Genomic DNA, 26,240 nt, shown 5'->3' with positions numbered 1-26,240 from the left:
AGTTAGTGTCTGTTAGCTCACAGATCTCTAGGGCGTGAGTAATATTTTTCCTCTAAGTCAATCCGCTGCATCTCCATAAACAAAGCAACGTTGTTTATATCAATATGGTTTATGTGATTTTGCGTTACATGACCCATTTCTTCTTTAAAGCCGTGGCTGTGTTTGGTTCTCTCCTCTTACTCTCCGTGCAGACCCCCCCCCCCCCATTCACTAACACAGGCTCCCCAGCAACAGAGACAGAGCGGCGACAGCGGCGGTGTCAAGCTTCTGACATTTGTCCACAGTTTTAATTGTTATTAACACAGCTGTATATTGTTAAATATGAGGGACAAACCTGTCTTCGTAGAGAAACAGCATGTGAGACGAAACCAGCTGGACCCATTCCTAATGAGTCAGTCGTCTCTCTGTGAGTACGTCCATTACCCCCCCCCCCATCCATTCCTAATGAGTCAGCCGTCTCTCTGTGAGTACGTCCATCACCCCCCCCATCCATTCCTAATGAGTCAGCCGTTTCTTTGAGTAGCATCCATTGCATCCCCCCCTCTCCCCAGCTTTTTTTTTATCAGTTATTGTTGAAAACAAGTAAAGAAGCTTAATCAGAGATACTTATATATATATATATATATATATATATATATATATATATATATATCCTAGGCTATTTATTTCAGATAATTTTCATTTCCATGTGTTGCAGCTGTATGTCTATACAACTTTCAACTTCAACATAAGAAGAATGTAGCATAATATAGATGTGAAAGCAGTTATAAATACCCTATGTGACAATAAAATTAGTTTTGGTTAAAATCAACAAAATAATCGTGATAATAATCGTGATCAAAATAATCATGATAATCATTTTGGCCATAATCGTGCAGCCCTACATATAATACGGAAAGTAACTAGGAGGTGAAGCTAGCCTCGCTCTGGACCAGGCTAGTCGCAAAGAATAAATCTCCATGGTAACTTGGCTGGGTTTAATTTAACCTGGTTTCGTGCAACCGAGTCAAAGCTCAAATCATCCAGGATAACTTGAATATCCCGGTTTATTCCCTTATCTGGTTTCATGCACCAGGCCCCTGGAGGGGGAAAAACCAGAAGGCACATAACACCAGATCAACATCAAAGGAACAAAGGTGCGTTCAAAGCCTCGTGCTGCTGGGCCAGTGGCTATCATTATGAAACGGAACAGCCTCTCCAGTCTGATTGGTCCATTCTCTGCAGTTCAGCCATTCATTTTACTGGAACATTATTCATTATCTTAGTGCTCATGCTACTGAAGAAAAGAAGGAGAAAATGATGTCGCTTCCCTACCTGTAGGCGCTCCTAAACCTTCACCGCCCGTCCTTTTCTGGCTTGTTAATATTCCTGTAGTCCGGAAGTGTCCCCAGATGTAAAGAATTCATCCAGGTTGGGAGTATTGTCCTGTAGAGTCCGTGCTAACTAGCTGCTAACTTCACGTGCCGACCTCGTTCCGTCTCCTCTGCCTGCACCGTGTTTCTGGGTATGTTTGTATTCCTCATGTTGCTGCCTACACAATCAAACTATCCCAGCCTTTCCGGTTTAGTTTTCACCCCGGGACAGCCCCTGACGTCCAGCAAGCGCTCCCACTGTGGAGCGCCAATACGCTGCGTCATCTCTCTGAGCGGCCATCTTAGAAACAGCTCTCATTGGCTATCAACACGCCAATCAGGCCAGTTGTAGCCAATCACGTTCCCTTTCCAAGAGTTCATAGCGTGATAGGAACATCCAATGGGAGCCTAAGCCCCGCCTCCCAGAGCCAGCAGGCTCACACATGTGATTTATGAAAACAAAGCTGTTCAGCAGTGAGTTTTTTCATGTCATCTTTATTGCAAAAATAAGAAACAGAAGACTAATGACATATAAAAGTATATAATACAAACATAATAAACATAATACAATACAATTTTGCCAGGGGAAGCTTAAAGGCCGTTACAAAGATAATGAAGACCATATGTTAACAGTTTTAACTGCCTTCAGAGTCAGAATCAGAAATACTTTATTGATCCCCGAAGGGAAACTCTGTGTTGCAGTTGCACAAATATTATAAATATCAGAGTAGAAATACAAACAAAGAAATATAAGGAGTGTGGACATGTATGGTATTTACATAGTTAAAAGAATGTTACTATACATTATTTGCATAATTAACATAATTTAGGAATTGCAATGGTAAAAAGTAAAATAATAATAATAATAATAGTAGCAGTTGAGTATTGCACACATGTCAGGCCAGTGTTATTGCACAAAACAGATAATACAGATAATATTGTCCAGTTTCAACCTCTCTGAGTGTCTTAGAGCGAGGAGTTATAAAGTTTGATGGCCACAGGCGGGAATGACTTCCTGTGGCGCTCTGTGGTGCATTTTGGGAGAATGAGTCTGTCACTGAAAGTGCTCCTGTGATTGAGCAACAAGCCATGGAGTGGGTGCGAGACATTGTCCAAGATGGCATGTAGTTTGGACAGCGTCCTCCTCTCTGACACCACCAACAGAGAGTCCAGATCCACCCCCATGACGTCACTGGCCTTGCGGATCAGTTTGTTGAGTCTGTTGGCGTCTGCTACCCTCAGCCTGCTGCCCCAGCATGCAACAGCAAAGAGGATAGCACTGGCCACCACAGACTCATAAAACATCCTCAGCATTGTCCTGCAGATGTTGAAGGACCTCAGCCTCCTCAGAAAATAGAGACGGCTTTGGCCCTTCCTGTAGAGGGCTCGAGTGTTCTTGGCCCAGTCCAGTTTATTGTCTAAGTGCACTCCCAGGTATTTGTAGTCCTCCACAATGTCCACACTGACCCCCTGGATGGAAACAGGGCTCACTGCTGCCTTGGCTCTCCTTAGATCCACCACCAGCTCCTTGGTCTTTGTCACGTTGAGCTGGAGATGGTTCTGCTCACTCCATGTGACAAAGTCGCCCCCCCCACAGCTCTGTACTCAGCCTCGTCCCCCTCGCTGATACATCCAACCACAGCAGAGTCATCAGAAAGCTTCTGAAGATGGCAGGACTCTGTGTGGTAATACTTGTTATCTATATCTTATATTCATAGGACAAACCCATCTGTAAATACTCTGTTTATAATAGTATTCATTTCTATATTTATTCATTACATATCCATGTCCTGCACTTACGGAACCATTGTATATATCCTGCACTTACTGCTATTGCACTTCTGGTTAGACCCAAACTGCATTTCGTTGCCTTGTACCTGTACCTGTGTAATGACAATAAAGTTGAATCTAATCTAATCTAATCTAATCTAATCTAGTTGAAGTCTGTGGTGAAGATGGTGAAGAGGAAGGGAGAGAGGACAGTCCCCTGCGGGGCCCCGGTGTTGCTGACCACTCTGTCTGACACACAGTGTTGCAGGCGCACATACTGTGGTCTGCCAGTCAGGTAGTCAACAATCCAGGACACAAGGGGGGGATCCACCTGCATCGCCGTCAGCTTCTCACCCAGCAGGGCCGCCAAATGGCGTTGAAAGCACTGGAGAGGTAAAAAAACATGACCCTCACCGTGCTCGCCGGCCTGTCCAGGTGGGCGTAGATGCGGTTAAGCAGGAAGATGATGGCGTCTTCAACTCCCAACCGGGGCTGGTAGGCGAACTGGAGGGGGTCCAGGAGAGGTCTCACCATGGGCCGCAGCTGTTCCAGAACCAGTCTCTCCAGGGTCTTCATAATGTGGGAGGTCAGTGCCACGGGTCTGTAGTCCTTGGAGTCACTGGGACGTGGCGTCTTTGGCACAGGAACGAGGCAAGATGTCTTCCACAGCATGGGGACCCTTTGGAGACTAAGGCTCAGGTTGAAGACATGGTGAAAGACTCCACATAGTTGAGAGGCACAGGCTTTGAGCACCCCAGGATGGATACCATCAGGGCCTGCAGCCTTATTAGAGTGGAGTCTGGTCAGCTGTCTTCTCACCTGGTCAGCAGTGAGGCACACAGAGGTCACAGGTGGGGTAAGGGGAGGGGGAGTCAGGCTGGAGAGAGGTGTTAACCGGAGGGCTAGAGGAGGGGGAGGGGGAGGTAGGGCTCTCCTGGGAGGAGGACAAGGGACAGTGAGGGGGGGAGGGGGAAGTAGTGGGGTTGGAGGTGAGACAGCAGATGTGTTAATGGGGGGATGGGCAGGAGCAGGAGCATCAAATCTGTTAAAGAACAGATTGAGTTTGTTTGCCCTGTCCAAGCTGCCTTCAACTCCTCTGCTGCCAGCTGGTCTGAAGCCAGTGATGGTCTTCATTCCGCTCCAGACCTCCCTCATGTTGTTCTGCTGGAGTTTACGCTTCAGCTTCCTCCTGTACTTCTCCTTAGCCTCCCTGATCTTCACCTTCAGGTCCCCCTGAATGGCCCTCACCTCCTCCCTATTCCCAGCTCTGAAAGCCCTCCTCTTAGCATTCAGGATGTTCTTGATGTCCTTTTGTTACCCACGGTTTGTTGTTTGGGTAACACTGAACAGTCCTTGCTGGGACAGTGCAGTCCACACAGAAGTTTATGTAATCTGAGATACACTCAGTCAGCCCATCTATGTCCTCTCCATGTGGCTCACAGAGTGCATCCCAGTCTGTCACCTCAAAACATCCCTGAAGTGTCTCATAGGCCTCCTCCGACCATCTCCTCACTGTCCTTGAGATCAGAGGTTGCCTTTTTACCAGAGGCACATAGCAGGGGTTGATCTGAACCAGGTTGTTGTCGGATCTGCCCAGTGGGGGGAGGGGGGAAGAGCTGTATGCGTCCCTGACATTAGCATACAGCAGGTCCAGGGTCCTCTCCTCTCTGGTATGGCAGCTCACGTACTGGGTGAAGTTAGTTAGTGTGGAGGTCATGGTGACATGGTTGAAGTCACCCGAGATCACAATGAGGGCACTCGGGTGTTGAGTCTGGAGTTGGGCAATGGCGGTGTGGGTGACGTTACACGCCGACGTCGGGTTGGCAGAGGGCGGAATGTAAACAGCAACGGCGATGGCATGTGAGATTTCACGTGGCAGATAATATGGCCGGAGTCCCACAGCGAGCAGTTCAATGTCCGGGCTACAGATACGCTGTTTAACCGTAATGTGACCGGGATTACGCCATCTGTTGTTAACTAGAACGGCAAGCCCCCCACCTTTATGCTTACCGCTCTCGGTGCAGTCCCTGTCGGCCCGAACAGTCTGAAAGCCGTTGATGGAGACGTTGTTGTCGGGAATGTCCGAGTGTAGCCAAGTCTCCGTGAAGCACATTAGACTACACTCCCTGTACTCCCGCTGACTCCGGACTAACGCTGTTAGCTCGTCCATCTTATTAGCCAGTGACCTCACATTGCCCATGATGAGAGAGGGGAGACACGGCTTAAAACTCCTTCTTCTAAGCCTTCGTTGCCTGGACCCCTCTCTCTTCCCTCGCCGTTTCATTCCACCTCTGCATCCTCGATGTGTCCTCCTCCAGATTTCCGTGGGGATGTCTGTGGGCCGGGGCGCCCAAGACGGCGCCTTGTTCGGCTTCAGCGCAATCAGCTGGTCCCGAGTGTAAACAAAGCGGGCATTAAGTTGCTTCGCGACGGTGCCATGGCTTTCCAAAATTCTCCCAACTCGCATAATTTGGGAGAGTGTAGTAAAGTTGTGACTTAGTGTCTGGAAGTCACACACGTAAGAAACAAAAAAAAGACGGTTGAAAAGAAACAAAAAAGACAAGTAAAGTTAAAGTAAGAAGACTGAAGACGGAGCAACTACAACTGGCTGCATGCACGTTGGCGCATGCGCAGAGACGACAAGAAACACAAACATTAGACTAGAGCCAGTGAAGCTCAGTCCACCAGGTGGACCAGTCACCATTTGAACCAGACTGGGGTGGACGCTTCAGGGCCCAGCACTCTTCCAGATCGTTGAGAAGCTCTAGCAGCTGGGTGTGCTGCAATACAAAAATGAGAAATTGGTGACCAGGTCAAGATGCCTCGTGGGGGCCTCCCTAGGGAGGTGGTCCAGGCACGTCCACCTGGGAGTAGGTCTTGGGTAAGACCCAGGACTAGGTGGAGGGATTATATCTCCAACCTGGCCTGGGAACGCCTCAAGATCACCCAGTCGCTCTGAAAAGGGAAGTTTGGGGTCCCCTGCTGGAGCTGCTTGACAAAGATGGATGGTTGGAACCCTGTTCACTAGCTCATTGTGATCTTACATGACAGGCAAACCTGTAGGAGGCGCTGTAGCTTAGTGGTTAAAGCACCTGTCTTGTAAACAGGAGATCCTGGGTCCAAATCCCAGCAGTGCCAGATAATCAGTTAATACTTTTGTTATCAGCACTACAAAGAGTGTATATATTTGTAATTTATTTTTGCCATAGTGCTTTACAAGCATTATTTAATTTTGCCCAGTTGTGACCTGTTGAGGGGCAATAAATATCAAAAGGGAAATGGATTGGACCCATTTTTTAATGCTTTAAACCTTTACCAGCCAAGGCACTTTGGGTGCTGACTGCCTAATTTTAACATCTTTGATGCTGCTGTAATAAAAATTAATACATTTATTATTAGTTGACTGTATTGGGATATGCAACTGAAGGAAGATTCACCGGGTCATTGTGGATGAGGGAGAGGGAGCAAACTCGTAAGGATCTGCACCGCCAATAAACTGTAATTTCTCAAAGTATCATCCTCCATGACTCCTTCCTGACTAAATTCTTACTTGTTCTGTAGTTGGAAATCGCTGTGAGCAGGGTTTGAACCTGCGCAGGGAGACCCTATTGGATTTCAAGTCCAACACCTTAACCACTCGGTCATCACAGCTGTATAAGATATTCTGTTTTTACAGCGGAGAACCCCTGAGGCCTGACAGACTCCATTACAGTTGGTAACATCAATCAGACAAAGATAGAGCCTATCTCACAAGTACTTTGGGCAAATCTGAATGACTGATGGGGATTCCCAAGCACTTCAGTTCCAAAGGATCATTCAAATCTTGAGGGTATTTCAGGTGTAATGTGGGTAGTTAATCCACCCCCTTTAGATGATCTGATTCATTTCCAAACCAGTCCAGATTAACGATTAACAAGTTATTGAATCACATGTCAATGAGAAACATACATGTGTACAGATAAGGCTAGCAGCAACATTGCCACGTCAGAAAAGTTTCTGGTGTGCGAAGACCAAGAAAATGCCACGCAACAGAAATGCCATACTTCCACCAACTGCGGATCAACTCCGCTTTGTGTCTGATCCGTTATCTGCAGTCTGTCAACACCCACCAGGTCCGGATTTGTTGCAGGCCATGACGGACTGTATGATAACGCGAAATAACAGGATGTAGTTTCTATAAACAGAACCACAAAACCTGATGAATGAACTAGCATTGCTCTGAATTTCATGAGTTTTCATGTATCATCTTAAGCCTGTATTAATGTAGTGTTTTTGTGTGAATGTAACAAACCCGTTTCATCAGGTAATCATTGCAACAACTTCTTCAGTCTGCCCACCTGCACCTATTTAAGCCAGTATTCCACTCCACTGTCATAGACTGTTTTCAGCCACATGTAATGGTACAATATTACATGTGACTTTTTTGCTCTGGAACATCAGGAAACTGGTAACTTTGTTGCACTTCTTAAGAATCACAAATCATTTTGGATTTGGATCCAGGATCTCCTGTTTACAAGGCAGGCACTTTAACCACTAAGCTACAGCGCCTTGTACAGAGAAGTCTGTCTTGCAAGAATACAACGAGCTAATGAACAGGGTTGCTTCCATCCATCCATCTTCGTCCAGCAGCTCCAGTAGGGGACCCCTACAAACTCCCGCAAATGAAAACAGCTTGACGTATCCTTGACAGCTGGACGTGTCAAGGCCTCAGGACTCACTGTTCACAGGCAGGCATACCGATAACAGCCAAAGTCCTATCTATGCAAGGACCTTGAGAGATGAGAGACCCTTTCCCCACAGCCCTGGAAAAATCCAACCTCCTTGCCATAAGTCCCCTCATCACAAAGGTCATTAACCACTCCCTCCAGTCAGGCCATGTTCCATCAACACTGTTAACAGCTGTTATCATGCCATTTCTCATGAAAAGCCATGGGAAGCTTAAAACACAGTCCTAATTTAGTCCTCCTCAACAGTCAACATAGCGTTTGCTGTGTGGCGTGTCTGTTTTTATTTCTCTCATGTTAACAGTATTGATCAATACGGTAGGCATTCTAACCTCAGCTGACACACTCACGCCATGCAGGCAGTGTGCAGGAGCCCTAAGCTTCCAAGGTAAGACTGAAATTCATAATAATAAAAACTTTATAATCTTCACACTAAAGTTGCAACAACACCTCCAACAAAAGGCTTTTATTTGCTTTACATGGACACATGTAATGTTATGGTACAAAACAACATCACATGTCACTTTAGTGCTCTAGAAAATCAGGCTTCATCTTTGTTGCATGTTAAGTATCACGAACCATGTGGAAACACTTTATTAAGTGATAACCAGGCACTGCTGGGATTTGGACCCAGGATCTCCTGTTTACGAGACAGGCGCTTTAACCACTAAGCTACAGCGCCTCCTGCAGCTAAGTCTGTCTTGCAAAAATATAATGACCTAGTGAAAATATCTTTAATATGTTCAAATAAGTCTAAATTTGGAGCTCCTTTAGGTTAAAATGAAGTACAGGTCACAGTTCAACCAGCCACCACCAACATACTGTTTTCAGTCAAACAGCCAAGAACCCGTTAGCCTAGATGTGGACAGTGTAGAGGTTGATTGTTTTATTTCACCAGTGCTCTGGCTTAAAACCAGGTTCCACCGAGACTTGAACTCGGATCACTGGATTCAAAGTCCAGAGTGCTCACCATTACACCATTGAACCACTGTTCTGAAAGGCAACATTGGTTTGCCATGCAGCTTCTTCCATAATATTAACACTTATGCTATTCAAGGCACACAACAATTACAGGCTAACTTAAGTCATTTAGTAAGCTAAGCGTTCACACAGGATGTGGAACAAGGCAAGTCAAGAATATGTTTTAAAGCTCTTGCCACAAACAATGAATACAGCAGTAGATAGGTCTACTGTGTACACATGGTAACTTTACATGGGTTGATAATGCAGATGCTCACAAAAGGTGCGGCTGTACTTTCAATTCAGTATCTTAGCGCAAATTAATGTCCACTACAATGTAGAGAATAGCTGAATTCAAGCTTCCCAATACCATGTCTCTGAAATTAGTTCTAGAAGGAAACAATTCATGTAAGAAGTGGGATTTGAACCCAAGCCCCCAGTGGAGACTACAACCTGAACGCAGAGCCTTGGAACGCTCAGCCATCCTATCTTTATCTTGTTTATCCTTATCTTCTTTAATAGTTTTTTTAATAAATTAAAACATAAAAAATATGACTAACATGGGATTATTTTTAATGTTATATTAATAAATAATGTTACAATTATATGGCTAAGTAAGCAATAAAACCTTTAAATGAGCCCTTCTTGTTTTTTTTTGTTATGTCTCAGCAAGAAGTATTATGCTTTTGGGTTGTCTGTCCATCAGAATCAGAAATACTTGATTGATCCGTGAAGGGAAACTCTTGAAGAGACTGCTTCTTTGCGCCAGTAAGCTAAGGATTTTGGATTTGTGCCTCTACAGGCCTCTGCTCTACCAACTGAGCTATTAAAGGTCAACAATGGTTTTGAACGCACTTCCCATTCTTGTTAATGTGATAACACAGGACCCCCTGGAGGGAATTTCGGAATCATCAAGGGCTTTAGCTCAGTGATAGAGCGCACTTCACAGTCTCAATGCCCAGATGTATTACAAGATTTGAAGTGAACATTCTATAGAATGGCGATGGTGGTATAGTGGTGAGCATAGCTGCCTTCCAAACAGTTGACCTAGGTTCGTTTCCCAGCCATCGCCGCAGCTTTCTCTGAGTGATGTTGCTTGCTTTATTTAACAAGAAGTCAGCAGAAAGGTGACTTGCCCAACCTGGTTTGATAAAACATTAGATCTCTTTGGGCTGCACGATTATGGCCAAAGTGATAATCACGAATCACGATTTTGATCAATATTGAGATCACGTTTAATTATCACAATTATTTGTTGATTTTCTACTCCAAAGTGCTGGAAAGGAAGGTTTCACCAATTGTTGAACCTCAGGTTAGCAAGGAACAATCTCAGCAAGGTGATTGATGGATGATTGTAGTTACTTCACCAAGTTCAGCCCAAATGACACAGCTGCAAGACATCACCTTGGTTGGCTTCCAGCTATGTAATAGGCAGTGGTGGGATTTGAACCCACGCCTCAGGAGAGACTGGAGCCTTAATCCAGCGCCTTAGACCGCTCGGCCACACTACCTGCAAGCAAATGGCGGCTTTGATGGCGGCAAAGGTGTGCCACTGATTTGCAAAGTCTATAGCTGTAAATCTGCTCCATCACCGCCATGTTTTGCAACATAAATATTACATATTTTACCTATGTTTCTTCTGTTATTCAATGAACACATTAAGGCGATGTAGCTCAGTGGTAGAGCGCATGCTTTGCATGTATGAGGGCCTGGGTTCAATCCCCGGCATCTCCAATAAGTGTGCTTCAAAAGCCCTTATTCTGAAAGAGAAAAGCAATCTCCTTGAGTTCATGGTAATTAATGCAAACGTCAGTCTTAATGGCAAGATTGGCAGTAAACAGTGCATTGCCTAATGAGGGTGGTATAGTTGACAAACTGTTTTTATCACTTGAGGTATTTCAGTGAAGTCTTTGGTCTTGGACAGTTACCTTGCAATTTAAAACTGTATATCATATTGTCTCTGGAAGACTCTGAAATAAAGAGACTGGTTGCATGCAAGTAGTGTGGCCGAGTGGTCTAAGGTGCTGGATAAAGGCTTCAGTCTCTCTGGAGGCGTGGGTTCAAATCCCACCACTGCCATTTGCAAAGGTTGCATTGCTGGAATGCAACTTCATCATTTGTGCTGAACTTTTATGTATTTGTGAAGTAACTAAAAACATAAGGGGCATTTTGGAGGAGGATTGGCTGAAGCTTCCTTTCCACCGCCTTGGAGTAGACCAGGGAGGCTGAGCAAAGTGATACGCAATTTGCAAGGTCTACAAAATGTTTAACTTTGCCACCCGTAAGCTGTTGGAACCTTTGTTGCCACCTTCCCTCAAAATGTGAGTCACAGAATTTTCCATCCCTTGAGCCCAAACAGCAGAGCAGAGTGGCGCAGCGGAAGCGTGCTGGGCCCATAACCCAGAGGTCGATGGATTGAAACCATCCTCTGCTAAATCTCATCATTTGTATCAGCACTAAGTCTATTTCCAGTCTTTGGATGTTTAGCAAAGCATCTGTTGCTGCAAGTGTCTGGGATGTAAGGTTTCCACCTGCTGAAAAGTAAAGTTAATGGCATGTCAAGTTTAAAATGGAAACTACAGTGCTGATACCTGTCGTAACAATGATACATCTGGAACATAATACATGTTATATCTATACAAATGTTAATTTTTGCAATATCACGTAGGTGAAAAGATTCCTCACAGTGGTGCTGGAGGCCAGGGTGATGCCATCCAGAGTAACTATCTCTTTGGATAATGCGTCACGGAGGTGCTTGGGCCCCAGAACAATAACTTAAGTTTTATCTGAGTTTAACATTAGAAAATTACAGCTCATCCAGGTTTTAATATCCTGAAGGCACATTTGAAGTTTAGCTAACTGAGTAGTTTCATCCGGCTTGATCGATAGATATAATTGAGTATCATCTACATAACAATGAATGTTTGTGGAGTGCGGCCAAAATGATAACGACGATGAAATCTGGGCATTGACACTCAAAATGTGCTCTATCACTGAACTGACCTGAAGATTTTCTGATTTTTTTGACTTTTTTGTGAGATCACGGAATAAGAGAAGAAACCTGGGTGGAATATGTAATGTTAATGTTGTATATGGCTTAAAAACCTGGTGGTGGCTGGAAATCAAACCACGGCAAAATGCTTGCACTGCTATTGTATAAATCAAAGTCAAATAGTAACATCACTCAAAGAAAGCTACTGCAATGGCTGGGCTATGTCACCACTATACCACCATTACTGGGCTTCTAGCTCTTTTACAGTCAGGACAACAACACCTGTTGGAGATGCCGGGGATTGAACCCGGGGCCTCATACATGCAAAGCATGCGCTCTACCACTGAGCTACATCCCCTGAATGGTCATTGATCTGTTGTGATATTTGTGTGCCTTCAATATCACACATTTGGCCAGTTTGTGCCAAGCGAATAATTACTTGAGTAAGAGTAAAAAAGTGCTTGATGAAAAAACTACTCAAGTAGTGAGTAACTGTTGAGTAACGTCTGATTTATTTCTCTATCTTTAGGTAAATTATAGTTCATCCAATCAATAGAATAAATTAGTATTAATTTATTAATTACAAAATAGCAGTGAAGAGACTTGTCACATCAAATTTGGATGGATATTGCATGTGCAAAACATACTGTATGTAACTTAAAAGACAAACATTCACCTCTCCACAGCAAAAACTAAAACTACTGCTACGGTTAGGTGGGAATCAAAATCCACCAATGTTTCTGTCCAAAATGTCCATCTGTATCCAGACATGTGCTTACTAAATGGGAAATAGACTGACATTTGGGTCAACATTGTGGAAATATCTTCTATATGTTCAACTAAGTCTAAATTTGGAGCTCTTTTAAGTTAACATGAAGTACAGGTCACAGCTCAACATGCCACCACCAACATACTGTTTCAGTTGATACTGTTCGACTGAAACAGTTGATTTTACCCGTTAGCCTAGATGTGGAAGGAGTAGAGGTTGATTTTTTAATTTCACCAGTGCTCTGGCTTAAAACCCGGTTCCACCGAGACTTGAACTCGGATCACTGGATTCAAAGTCCAGAGGGCTTACCATTTCACCATGGAACCACTGTTGTGAAAGGCAACATTGGTTTGCCAGGCAGCTTCTTTCATAATATTAACACTTATGCTATTGAAGGCACACAACAATTACTGGCTAACTTAAGTCATTTAGTAAGCTAAGCGTTCACACAGGATGTGGAACAAGGCAAGTCAAGAATAGGTTTTAAAGCTCTTGCCACAAACAATGAATACAGCAGTAGATAGGTCTACTGTGTACACATGGTAACTTTACATGGGTTGATAATGCAGATGCTCACAAAAGGTGCGGCTGTACTTTCAATTCAGTATCTTGCGTCAATTAATATCCACTATAATGTAGAGAATAGCTGAATTCAAGCTTCCCAATAACATGTCTCTGAAATTAGTTCTAGAAGGAAACAATTCATGTAAGAAGTGGGATTTGAACCAAGCCCACAGTGGAGACTACGACCTGAACGCAGAGCCTTGGAACGCTCAGCCATCCTATCTTTATCTTGTTTATCTTATCTTCTTTAATAGTTTTTTTAATAAATTAATTCATAAAAATATGACTAACATGTGATATTTTAATGTTATATTAATAAATGATGTTACAATTATATGGCTAAGTAAGCAATAAAACCTTTAAATGAGCCTTCTTGTTGTTTTTTGTTATGTCTCGGCAAGAAGTATTATGCTTTGGGTCGTCTGTCCATCTCTACATCAGAATCAGAAATACTTGATTGATCCGTGAAGGGAAACTCTGGAAGACACTGCTTCTACCAACTGAGCTATTAAAGGTCAACAATGTTTATGAAAGCACTTCCATTCTTGTTAATGTGATAACACAGGACCCCCTGGAGGGAATTCTGACTCATCAGGGGTGTAGCTCAGTGATAGAGCGCACTTCACAGTCTCAATGCCCAGATGTATTACAAGATTTGAAGTGAACATTGTATTGTCCAGTGATGGTGGTATAGTGGTGAGCATAGCTGCCTTCCAACCAGTTGACCTGAGTTTGATTTCCGCCATCGCAGTAGCTTTCTTTGAGTGCTGCTACTTACTTTTTTTACAAGAAGTCAGCAGAAAGGTTACTTGCCCAACCTGGTTTGAAAACATTAGATCTCTTTGGGCTGCACGATTATGGCCAAAGTGATAATCACGATTATTTTGATCAATATGGAGATCACGATTAATTATCACAATTATTTTTTGATTTTCTACTCCAAAGTGCTGGAAAGGTAGGTTTCACCAATTGTTTAACCTCAGGTTGACAAGGAAACAATCTCAGCAAGGTGATTGATGGATGATTCTAGTTACTTTTCCTAGTTCAGCCCAAACGACACAGCTGCAAGACATCACCTTGGTGGCTTCCAGCTATGTAATAGATGCAAATGGCAGTGGTGGGATTGGAACCCACGCCTCCAGAGAGACTGGAGTCTTAATCCAGCGCCTTAGACCACTAGGCCACACTACCTGCAAATAACAGGTAACTTGGCGGAGGATTGGCTGAAGCTTACTTTCCACCACCTTGGAGTAGACCAGGGAGGCTGAGCAGAGTGATACGCAAGTTGCAAGGTCTACAAAATGTTAAACTTTGCCACCCATAAGCTGTTGGAACCTTTGTTGCCACCTTCCCTCAAAATGTGAATCACAGAATTTTCCATCCCTTGAGCCCAAACAGCAAAGCAGAGTGGCGCAGCGGAAGCGTGCTGGGCCCATAACCCAGAGGTCGATGGATTGAAACCATCCTCTGCTAAATCTCATCATTTGTATCAGCACTAAGTCTATTTCCAGTCTGTGGATGTTTAGCAAAGCAAGTGTCTGGGATGTAAGGTTTCATCTGCTGAAGAGTAAACCTAATAGCATGTCCAGTTATTTCATCTATAAAAATGGAAACTACAGTGCTCATACCTGCTGTAACACCTCTAAAAAACTGGAGCATAATACTATAAACATACTACAGTTTAAGTGCATAAATACAGTAAAATAGAGACTGTAAAACATGTGCATTTAAGTGCTTGTTGCGCTGTCTGATAGTCTGAGGTTTAAAAGAAAGAGCACACCGCTTAGTTTGTGTGACAGGAGGTCTTAGTCTACCACTACGTTCTATAACCCTACCAGTCAGATTACCACAGGAGGTAATATCTCTGCAGCTCTTTTAAAGACTCTACCATAATACCTGCTGGAGATGCCAGGTCCTCATACATGTAAAGCATGAGCTCTACCACTGGCTACATCCCCTGAAGATTTTCAGTTTTTTAAAAACTATTTCTGAGATTGACTTAGACTTATCTTATTAATCCTTTTACTTACTTAGGGTGCTTTAGGTAACTGCCTTCCAAGCACTTGACCTGGGTTTGATTCCCAGCCTTTGCAGTAGTTTTCGTTGAGTGATGTTACTTACTCTATTTGTCAAGAAGTAACCAGAAAGGTTACTTGCCCAACCTGGTTTAATACAATATTAGATCTCTGTTATGGTACAAATAAGGCAGTATATCAAATCAATCAATTCCCCATAAGGATCCACAGACTGAGGCAGTCTACTACAATTTGCACTTTCTACTCCTTACATTTTACAAATTGGCTTGTTACTTTAGTTTTGTACTAAAAGTCGTATATCAGGTGTGATTGTGAGAGAAAAGAGCAAGAGACTAGTTGTCCGGAGGATAACCAGCTGAGATTGTGTGTGCGTCTTTTAGAACTGTAAGTCCTAGAACTGATGTTGTCAGTTCATTAAGCCTGTTGTTGTATTGGTCTGTAGTTCTGGCAAATTTAAAAGTTAGCTTGTTTGTGTTCTTCACTTGTTACCTAGGTACACCTGTTAGCTTGCTTATACCTGCCTGATTCGATATAATGGCCATTGTTAAATGTCCTTGCTCATTAAGATAATGTAATAGATATTGGGTTTATTGTTATTATTTACTAGCATATATGATTCCTATGCCTTGTGTATGGTAGCCTTTACAATGTTATGTATTCTTTTATTACCACAGCCATAGCAGAGCCCCCCCCATGTATATCTGATGCTTGATTGTAATAATGCTTCAACAAAGAGAAGTTGTCTCTGTTCATGTTTTAACAGACAGCCATAAAGCAAATGCTTGTGGCTTAAAGATCGAGCTAACGCTCATAAACCTCAGACAGGCGCAGTCTCTGTGGCGCAATAGGTCAGCGCAGTAGGCTGTTAACGAAAGGATGGTGGTTCAAGTCCACCCAGGGACGTTTGTTGCTTAAATAACATGGAGAGAGACAAATCTGGTCTTTACACTTCTGCAGAAGACCATAGAGCAGCACAAAGATAACCAAGTGGTATGTCTATTAGAAGGTACAGTTCTGCAAGCCATGTACATATAATAGGCTCGTTCGAGATGAACTGCGCCTCGCCTGTAAAGGGGACGAGAGAGGCGGCAGCAGCGGGGGCGGTGACAGAAAGCTGCGGTAAAGTCGGACAGTTTCCAGCCGATTCCAGCTCCTTCAGGCGGGACAGGAAGTGATGAAACACTGTGGTGCGATTCCGATTTAAGAAAATATAATCAGACCCACATATCAGCTTGTACACAGTCTCCAGTTGTTTTAATTATGACAGAGTAGCTGTCAAAGTGCTCTACATGAGATCTGTTGCTGATTTTAATGAACAACAGATGGAGAGATCAGTGATCTGATCAGATTAGTCTCTCTGACTTCTAAACTTAACTATCAGTCACGCAACATCTGTTCTGGACAGAATAGGTCTTTAAATCAGACAAATAGCAGTAAAATCCCTCCGATTCAAAAACGATAAAAAGTTTATATAAAACGTCATCATGTTGAAAACCTATCAGGTGTTAAATCAGCTGAGAAGCCGGCGTTTCCAGCATGCTCTGGGTCCGCCTGGCTCTTGCAGTCGGTGAAAAGCAACTGCGCCGCCTGCGTCTCAGAACTGCGGCCGCCTTGCTCTCGTGAGATTTCGTTGCCACGTGTGCATGACGTCAGAGCAAGTCGGGATCAAGTCGGACACAAATCTACCGGCATGCAAGGGCGCCGATCGCGGTGATCGATTCTGCGCAGACCTGGCTCATCTCGAACGAGCCTAATCTTGCAGTCATTGGTATGCAGGTCACTTGATGTAATACAAGCAAACATATAAGGCCCCACCCAACAGTTCTGTGATACGTGGCGTGCAACTGTCTGTCAATGATCAAGCTTGTTGCTGTGACCAAGAAACCACCAGCACAATGACTGATACATCATCAGTTCTGAAACTTTCTTGGATGCCAAATATTGAATTGAAAGTCAGAATCCAATTGACATGTAAGAACAATACAATGCACGTCCAGCTTCTACATTTCCACATGAGTCAGCTTCCCCAAATCTGAGTAACAGGGAAATAGCTGATAATCTAATAAGCAGACATGTGCAGCACAACCTCAAAAAGCCATAAAGCAAATGCTGAAGCCCACTGGAAAATATATGATTTTCTCGCCTAAATTTTTACCCCCTAAAACATGCTGCAGTTTCCACATGCTTTGGCCTCTGGGATGACCCTGAGTTCATTGTGAAGCTAACACTCTCAGCTTGTTGTTTCTAGTGGCATTGTGACACTAGGCTTATTGCACAGAGCTACAGAGGTTAGAACACAGAATTTCTATTTCCGTCCAAGTAAATCATCTAAAAAATTAATAAAAATCACTACTGTAAGCATATTACAATGCTATATACAAATAGTACCCTAGCAACATGTCTCAACTTAGAACAGAAAAAATCCAGAAGAAAATTGCTTATAAAATGGATTTATATGAATGTTTTTCTACAGATGTCTGTGCGTTTGTCTAATTTCTTATTTCTAAAAAAGCCCAAAAAGTGCTAAATACATAACTTCTGAAATACAAAAACACATCCACATCACTCACACACATGCCTAAAATAAGTAGATACATAGATTTATAGGAATAAGTAATCATAATTTGATGAAATGTTGAAATGCTATAAGAAGGCCATATTTTTGGCTTTCAGACAGTTGGAGTGAACTCAGGGATAGGTTTTTGTTGGCCATGTCTGGTACCATTCAACTCGTCTCTTTACTGGCTATACAGGGATGCCAGTTTTATGCCCTTATGTTCTAATTGGTGGCTTCTACTGTCATTCTTTCCCACGTGGGCCCAATGGGAGCTGTACGATATGATTGGCTTAGTTTGAGTGTATCTCTTGATAGAATCATGCTCGGACGTGCTGGCACCACAGATTACAATGATGTCTCGGCATGATTCCTAGCGCGCACAGGGAAAAAGTTACACGCGATCAAAACCGAGAAATGATGCACTATCTAGATTTCTTGCGTCGAAACTTGGCCAGAAACTACAAGATTGTGAGGGGACCAGATAATTATGGATTACAAGGCTTGGATATTCTAATAGTTTGACATGTTTACGAAGGAGGAAAACAACGTTTTCGGCGATCTTTCACCGCTGTGATTAAAGACACAAGCAGACAGGTATGGATGCAGATTCATTTTATACTTAAATCTGTCTGTCTTGCTTTACTTCAGAACATGATTATAACCGTTGTGAGTCACTTATTGCTTGTGTGTGGGCTCGATGGAATCATGAGACTTTAAGTTCTAACGATGTATGACTTGAGCGTGTTTATGACGGTTTAATGCAAGTAATAACGTCCTTTTATGGTGCGTTCCAATTTCGAACCACCAGTGTCACATTGTACACTTAACAGATCGAGCTCCCGCTCATAAAACCAGACAGGCGCAGTCTCTGTGGCGCCATAGGTCAGCGCAGTCGACTGTTAACCAAAAGGATGGTGGTTCAAGTCCATCCAGGGACGATTGTTGTTTAAAATAACCTGGAGTGAGACAACTCTGGGACTTATCCTTCTGCAGAAGACCATAGAGCAGCCCAAAGATAACCCAACTGGCCTTATGTCTGGTGATATTAACAAATGTAATGTTAGTCACAGTCCCTGTGTGTGTCATGTGGAGAGCGTTATATTATACTTTCACTTTTTACTGACAAAATCAAGTCTTGTTTTGGTAAATATTTTGTATCAAATTCTTCCTGTTGTCAAATGAGATTGTTAAGCTGAGTCGGGCAGTGGAGCCATGAAAAGACCCCATGCCAATCTACCTGACCATAGTCTTTCAAGTCAGTGACAAATCCAAGCTGCATTTCCTCTTTCAAACTGCATTCTTTTTTACCAATATTAAATTCTAATTTGACAAAAGTAGTCTGTCGTCCAATAGATGGTGGAAAACTAGGCTTATCTGCTGTCACTTTGACCAAAAAATTCAAGTTCCAATGTGGTAAAATGTTTTGCTTCAAAAGTAGTCTTTAGTCCAATATAATCAGAAAGCTCAATCTGGCAGTGGAGCCATAAAAACACTACATGCCAAACAAACTTCTTAACGGTGGCTTTCGAGTCACTGACTGGTCACATTTACTTGATGGGAAAGTGCTAATAAGCTATGCTTACGTGGCTCGTTGGTCTAGGGGTATGATTCTAGCTTCGGGTGCGAGAGGTCCAGGGTTCAACTCCGGATGAGCCCTGAAGCAAGGTGCTGTTCCAACCAAATCTGTACTTTAAATCCAGTTTATGTTAAATTAACCCAGATTAGGAGCCAGCACAATTGTAGTACAGCATGTTGGCATTTTCATATCCTGCTTCAACTGCACGCAATAGAAAAAAACTGTGAAAAGATATGAGGAACAATGAGCAGGACATGACTCTCCTGGTTCATTGGTCTAGGTTTATGATTCTCGCTTAGGGTGCTTTAGGTCCTGGATGAGACTACTTTGCATATAAGTAGAGGAATGGATTGAATAATCTGGTTATTTATGGAATATGATGGAAGAGTGTCACGCGCGAGGCTAATCATCACACTATACTATCACTTCTTAGTGGCAAAATCAAGTCGCTTTCCAGCCGCTGCATTTATCAAGTACGATCATTCTTACGCTCTGATTGGCTTGATACTAACGTTTCATGAATATCACGTGAAGCCTGTCGTAAAAGGATTTCTGCGCTCATATCTACCCCACCTCTTTTTTGTTTCATGTTATGTCTCGGCAAGAAGTATTATGCTTTTGGGTCGTCCGTCCATCTCTACATCAGAATTGGAAATACTTTATTGATCCTGAAGGGAAACTCTGGAAAGAGAGCTCCTTTGAACCAGTGACCCAAGATTTCAGCTTTATGCCTCTATAGTCCTCCGCTCTACCAACTGAGCTATCAAAGGGAGCTAGCACACATACACACGCACTTCCCATTCTTGTGAATGTGATAACACAGGACCCCCTGGAGGGACTTCCAGTCTCAATGCCCAGATGTATTACAAGATTTGAAGTGAACATTGTTTTCCCAGTGATGGTGGTATAGTGGTGAGCATAGCTACCTTCCAAGCAGTTGACCTGGGTTCGATTCCCAGCCATCGCAGTAGCTTTCTTTGAGTTGTGTTAGTTGCTTTTTTTACAAGAAGTTAGCAGAAAGGTTACTTGCCCAATCTGGTTTGATAAAATCTCTTTTAGCTGCACGATTATGGCCAAAATGATAACGACAATTAGAGATCACGATTAACTATAGCAATTATTTGTTGATTTTCTACTCCAAAGTGCTGGAAAGGAAGGTTTCACCATCGTTGAACCTCAGGTTAACAAGGAACAATCTCAGCAAGGTGATTGATGGATGATTCTAGTTACTTCACCAAGTTCAGCCCAAATGACACAGCTGTAAGAGACCACATTGCTTGGCTTCCAGCTATGTAATATTTGCAAAGGCAGTGGTGGGATTCGAACCCACGCCTCCAGATAGACTGGAGCCTCAATCCAGCACCTTAGACCACTCGGCCACACTACCTGCAAGTATCAGCTCTCCACATTGTGACAATCCAGGCACCGTAACTAACGGTATGCTGTAAATGTTATTGGGAAAAAAAACCTTTGCAAGGAAAAAGCCAATGCTTTATTAAAATTTTATCACACTTTGTCATATTCCTTTGGCATTGTTGATTATTAGATCATGTAAACAGCATTAAGTGAGTAGGTGGGGACCAGAGCCTTCAGCTGCTCTGCTCCCCAGCTCTGGACTCACTCCACCTGTCCTCCGCAGTATCGTCTCTCTCCCCCTGTTCAAAACCAGACTCAAAACCCACCTGTTCCAGCTTTCTTATTTGTAAATACACTCTTCCTGTCTTTTTCATAACTGTTTATACTTTCAGTTGCCTGTATCTGTCTTTTTTTGTCTGTAAAGCGACCCTGAGTGCTTAGAAAGGCGCTGTTAAATAAAATGTATTATTATTTTTATTATTTTCAATAAAGTAATTGTTTTTGCCTTGCGAAAGTTTTGTTCCAATAACATTAGAATATGGGGGGTGGGACGCCCAGGTAGCTCAGTTGGTGAAGAAGGCGTTTGCTGCATGTCATTCTCTCTCTCTCTCTGCCCTTACATGTCTTCAGCTGTCCTATATAAACAACAGGAGTTGGTGCAGATTGAGGGATATGAACTGTCACTCATCAATAGGAAACAATCAAAGGGTGGGGGGGTTGCATTTATATTGACCAAAGATTTCAATGTCAAATAGTTACTAAAATGTCTTTTGTTTTAGATACAGTGATTACTTACTGGAGTCTGGTGGAGATATGCTGCTCTATACACGCTAAAAATAGTGATTATTTAAATGGAGTCTGGTGGGTTTGGTGATGTTTATGATAAACTAAAATTATCTTACTCTTACTAAAAGCTCTATCTCTGTAGGGATCCATCCATAATGTTGTCACACACTTAGAATAATAATCTGAGTCTTTCAGCACTTTTAGTGGATGGAAACGTTCTCTTATCAAGGAGTTTAAACACAGAAACAGCAGGGAAGGATAAATCCCCCAAATCAAGTCACAAATAATCAGCACGAGGCCTTGTTTAATTTTTTTAATGTATTTAATTGTTCCACATTACAAAACATTTAAAACAATTCAATCCTTGATGTTATTTACAAGTTTGCTTTCTATTATCTGATTTGTAAAACATCATCAGGGTCTTTAATTTCAGTCTGAACAGACCTCAACAGATTTAAAACCACATTCAGTCACGGAAAATATGAAATGTCAGACAAAGATTTAAATGAAATTCCACCAAGTTGAAAAACATGTTAAACTACAAAACCATAATTTGAGAGCGTACAATTCAAATGGCTGACTTCTAGTATGTTGGTAATGAGGAGAGGACCAATTTACACAAATATTGAATTTGCGCTTATTAACTCAATGCTCAAAGGTTAGAGTTTTTACCAACTTTGGGAGTTTAGAAATATATAAGGGTGACAAAAATGTATTCCTTAAAAGAAAATTACACTGACTTCTTGTCAGCCCAAAATTTTTTTATATTTATAGAGATGAGAAGAAAGTTTTTACCAAAATAAAAGTTTCAAACATGTCTACGTTTCCAACCAAAACATCTTTAAATGTCTTAATGTTCTCTTTGGGCCTTCTCCTTCCCACGGTGGGTACATGTGGTTAGGGTTGGGTACCGAAAACCTGGTGCTAGTACGGCGCCGGTGCCTTAACACCGGTATCTATCGGACGAATAGTAACGGGGATTTGGTGCTACTGAAACACCAGCGCTGCCTTTTTCCATATAGTGGTTATTTTGTCATTGACCAGCAATTACTGGAGAAATATTACTTTTTTTTTACATTTCATTTGGACCATATAGTAATAGTAGTAATAAACAAGCAGTTCTTAAATTTAGCTGACTGTCTTTTGTGCTCCTTTTTTTATTTAAATATATACATTTAAAAAAAGTATTTTTAAAGGATGGGTTCAGGCACCGATTCTGGTGCCTAAATGGTAAAGGGTTCTGAGGAAAGGCAGAAAACAGTCCAACTGATCCACAATAACATACATGCTGCTCAGAAGATAAAGTTACTGCTGGTCAGCCTTCCATGTGGAGAGAAGATCAGAATATAAGAACACAGCTATCAGGGCATGAGGAGGAGGAGAAACAGCTTGGCTCTGAAACATGTTCACAACGAGGCAGTGTGAAAGCGCTGGTGTCTTTTAAGGTTACCACTCTGAGAAAAGGTTTCCCCACATTGTTCACACCAGTACGGCTTCTCTCAGTGTGAAGATGCTGGTGTTTTTAAGGTTACTACTCTGAGAAAAGGTTCCCCACATTGTCACACCAGTACGGCTTCTCTCCAGTGTGAATGCGCTGGTGAGTTTTAAGGGTACCTACTATGAGAAAAGGTTTCCCCACATTGTTCACAGCTGTATGGCTTCTCTCCAGTGTGAATGCGCTGGTGAGATTTAAGGTTACTACTGTGAGAAAACGTTTCACACATTGTTACACCTGTACGGCTTCTCTCCAGTGTGATGCGCTGATGTTTTTTAAGGCTATCATTATGAGAAAAGGTTTCCCACATTGTTCACAGTGTACGGCTTCTCTCCAGTGTGAATGCGCGGTGAGTTTTAAGGTACCACTCTGAGAAAATGTTTCCCCACATTGATCACAGCTGTACGGTTTCTCTCCAGTGTGAACTCTCTGATGAATCTTTAAATTTCCTGATGTTGTGAAGGATTTGTCACAGTGCTGACAGCGGTGACGTTTGACTCCTCTTCCTCTCCGTTTCTATCAAAGAGAAAAACCAAGAGAGTGAGTTAGTGAGGTGCCATGCTGTAGAGCTCTATCTTAACCGTTTGCGCCGGATGCTTCGCGACGACACATCTACCGCGGTTACTGCGTTGCGCAACTCTGACCCTCCTGCCGGCTGCTGCGTGGCGCAGCATTTGTACTGGTCGGTATTCCATGACGCGTGCGGCAGAGAAGCACTGTCATTGGTTCAAATACACATGAGGCGGGTCTTGTTGGCTATTCCAAGCCACGTGACCACCAAAATGTACCGTAGTTTGCTGAAAATCACGTCAATCAACCAGACAACATGTGCGTTTGTTTGGAGTTTTGAGAGACGAGTGAGAAAACGGCTCCGACAGAGGAAGTGGTAGGATGATGAAGACATTCTCCTCCCAAACTCCTCACTATCTCCACCTCAACGTCCCCGCCCTCGCTGTCTAAACTCCTCTGATTGCCTCGGAGCCGTTTTTCCGCTCGTCTCTCAAACATTCATAAACAAACGCATATGTACGTCTAGTTGATTGACGTGATTTCAGCAACACAGTACATTTTAGTGGTCACATGGCCAACAAGACCCGCTCATGTGTATTTGAACAATGACGTTCTCTGCTGCACACGTCATGAAAAGACCGACAAATACAAAACGCTGAGCCACGCAGCAGCGGCGGGAGGGTCAGAGTTGCGCAACGCAGTAACTGGCGGTAGAGTGTCGTCGCGAAGCATCCGGCGCAAACGGGTTAAACTAGAAACCATTTATGTCTATGGAACATTGTTTGACTGACGCAATATTTCTTAACCCTTGTGTTGTCTTCCCGTTAAAATTGAAAACAACACTTTTTGAGGCTTTGTATGAATGTTTAAAGTTCCTTCATTTTTGTCACTTTTGACCTTTAACAATACATTACACCAACTTATTAACTTTGACTTTGTTACAGTTATTTTTGGAATTTATGGTCAATAAACTCATTTATAGGAAATATACCTAATGTTTGAGTGAAGAAGAAAAGCAGGAATTAGGAATTATTTAGAAAAATTAGAGGAATGGATGTTGATGATAATCACAGACTGGAATATGTCAACTTTTACTCAAAAACTATAAAAAACACTTTGTTTTCTCCAATGCTATAAATTAATAAGACACCCCCAATTAATGAAAGTAGAGATTTGTACTTGGCAAAGAGCGTTGTGTGGAATCAATATGTTATTTGGGTAATTAAAAAGAACACTGATGTAGGACAAGGGTCATTTTGACCGAGGACGGACATGAGGGTTAATATCTGCCAACATCATATTATGGAGTTGCATTATGGTAATCCATGCATCCATTGTTGGTTTTGTGATAAATAAACTACTTTTGATCAATTTATGTGTGGCCTCCATTTTGTTGCCAGCTTTAGCCAGCCGGTAACAAATTGGGGGTCATCCGGGACTCTTTGTGCGGGAAAGTTGTAAATGTAAATTTTCCCACAGATTTTAGCTCATGGTATCTGTAGGGGTTACCGTGTTGTCTTCATGTTGCTGGAACAGCTCTACTCCAGTAAAGTAAATTGGAACCATTGTTCCTGATGGTATTAGCAATGAGGGGCACCAGTTGACCTTTGACCTTTTGTTGAGGTGGTTTTGCTAAATCAAACTTGTATAGCCAGCAGTATTGTGTAAGTAAGTAATATGGTAGTGTAATGTGGTATTGTCCACACAAGCTAATTTCCTCAAGCTCTGAAGCTCAGCAGAGCTTTCTGCTGTGCTCTGGAATAAAACTGCTGAGCATCACTGACTCCTCTGAAAACACAGGCAAATATGTGTGGTCATGGATGTTTAAAATAGCTTTGATGTACAGTGTGTTAAAATAATAGCATCACTAAACTCATGAATCATTTTTGGGAAAAAGTGATTATTACATGGCAAATAATTTACTAGTAGTGTTGTAGAGTCCTAGAAAACCAACAGTCATGACATGCATGCTGCTCATTCTGTAGATTGAATCTGTAATTGAAAGGAGCATGTTCATAATAATAGCAGTGTTGTGTTCAATTAGTGAGCTGATTGATTCTGTGAAGAAACAGGTGTCAGTTATGGCCCATATTAATCTATATACTGTATATTACATATTTAAGAAAGGAAGGAAGCACATGTGTGCATGCTGGTTATAGTGCATTTCACACTGAAATACTCAGCAAATGGCTCGTTCCAGACATTGCTCTGAGGAACAGAGGACTTTGATTAAAAAGTTGATATGAGGGGGAAAACATATAAAGAAGTGCAGAAGATTATAAGCTGCTCTGCCAAAATCATTTCAAATGCCTTGAAATGGCATCCAAAGCCTGACCGACATGGGAAAAACCCAAAGGACACATGACTGGCCAACAGAGAAATGGAGCAACATTCTGGGGACTGATGAGAGGGAAACTGTTCTTTTTGGGTCTAGGAGCCGCGACAGTTGTCTCCGACCCCCTGCACGAAATCAAGCCCCAGTCCACTGTGAAGACAGTAAAGCATGCTGGTTATGGGATGTTTCTCATACTGTGGTATGGGATGTTTTCATAAAAACTGGTTCTTAAAATGCTTCCACTGACTCAGATTATGGAAAAGCGCTCTACCATTTGAGCTACTTCCCCTTTTCAAAAAAGGGAATAGTATAGGATGGCAAAAATTCACTAAAATTCATTAAAATATAATAATGAACATGTGACAGTGTTACCTTTGGGTTTTTAGCAGTGGGGGGGTCAGTCCCACCAGCAAAGAGTCAAGTCGTGAGAAGGATAACAGTAGCTAGCTAGCCTCTTT

General features: G+C 42.6%; 10 non-coding genes across 10 annotated transcripts; 2 read left to right on the top strand and 8 right to left on the bottom strand.

Moving 5' to 3' along the window:
- The first annotated feature begins 6,187 nt into the window (after positions 1–6,187).
- On the top strand, positions 6,188–6,260 carry trnat-ugu (transfer RNA threonine (anticodon UGU)). The gene has a single exon. It is a non-coding gene; the product is annotated as a tRNA-Thr (tRNA).
- A 431-nt stretch (positions 6,261–6,691) lies between these two features.
- trnas-uga (transfer RNA serine (anticodon UGA)) lies at positions 6,692–6,773 on the bottom strand. The gene has a single exon. It is a non-coding gene; the product is annotated as a tRNA-Ser (tRNA).
- A 1,682-nt stretch (positions 6,774–8,455) lies between these two features.
- trnat-cgu (transfer RNA threonine (anticodon CGU)) lies at positions 8,456–8,528 on the bottom strand. The gene has a single exon. It is a non-coding gene; the product is annotated as a tRNA-Thr (tRNA).
- A 233-nt stretch (positions 8,529–8,761) lies between these two features.
- On the bottom strand, positions 8,762–8,833 carry trnaq-uug (transfer RNA glutamine (anticodon UUG)). The gene has a single exon. It is a non-coding gene; the product is annotated as a tRNA-Gln (tRNA).
- Positions 8,834–10,235: 1,402 nt separating this feature from the next.
- On the bottom strand, positions 10,236–10,317 carry trnal-aag (transfer RNA leucine (anticodon AAG)). The gene has a single exon. It is a non-coding gene; the product is annotated as a tRNA-Leu (tRNA).
- A 151-nt stretch (positions 10,318–10,468) lies between these two features.
- trnaa-ugc (transfer RNA alanine (anticodon UGC)) lies at positions 10,469–10,540 on the top strand. The gene has a single exon. It is a non-coding gene; the product is annotated as a tRNA-Ala (tRNA).
- A 1,544-nt stretch (positions 10,541–12,084) lies between these two features.
- On the bottom strand, positions 12,085–12,156 carry trnaa-ugc (transfer RNA alanine (anticodon UGC)). The gene has a single exon. It is a non-coding gene; the product is annotated as a tRNA-Ala (tRNA).
- Positions 12,157–12,821: 665 nt separating this feature from the next.
- trnaq-uug (transfer RNA glutamine (anticodon UUG)) lies at positions 12,822–12,893 on the bottom strand. Its single transcript has one exon. It is a non-coding gene; the product is annotated as a tRNA-Gln (tRNA).
- A 1,347-nt stretch (positions 12,894–14,240) lies between these two features.
- On the bottom strand, positions 14,241–14,322 carry trnal-aag (transfer RNA leucine (anticodon AAG)). Its single transcript has one exon. It is a non-coding gene; the product is annotated as a tRNA-Leu (tRNA).
- Positions 14,323–20,605: 6,283 nt separating this feature from the next.
- trnal-gag (transfer RNA leucine (anticodon GAG)) lies at positions 20,606–20,687 on the bottom strand. The gene has a single exon. It is a non-coding gene; the product is annotated as a tRNA-Leu (tRNA).
- Positions 20,688–26,240: the final 5,553 nt, after the last annotated feature.

This window comes from Etheostoma spectabile, unplaced genomic scaffold (genome assembly GCF_008692095.1).
Source record: "Etheostoma spectabile isolate EspeVRDwgs_2016 unplaced genomic scaffold, UIUC_Espe_1.0 scaffold00002014, whole genome shotgun sequence".
In the NCBI taxonomy this organism is placed as follows: domain Eukaryota; kingdom Metazoa; phylum Chordata; class Actinopteri; order Perciformes; family Percidae; genus Etheostoma; species Etheostoma spectabile.
This window is presented reverse-complemented; position numbering and strand designations above follow the sequence as displayed.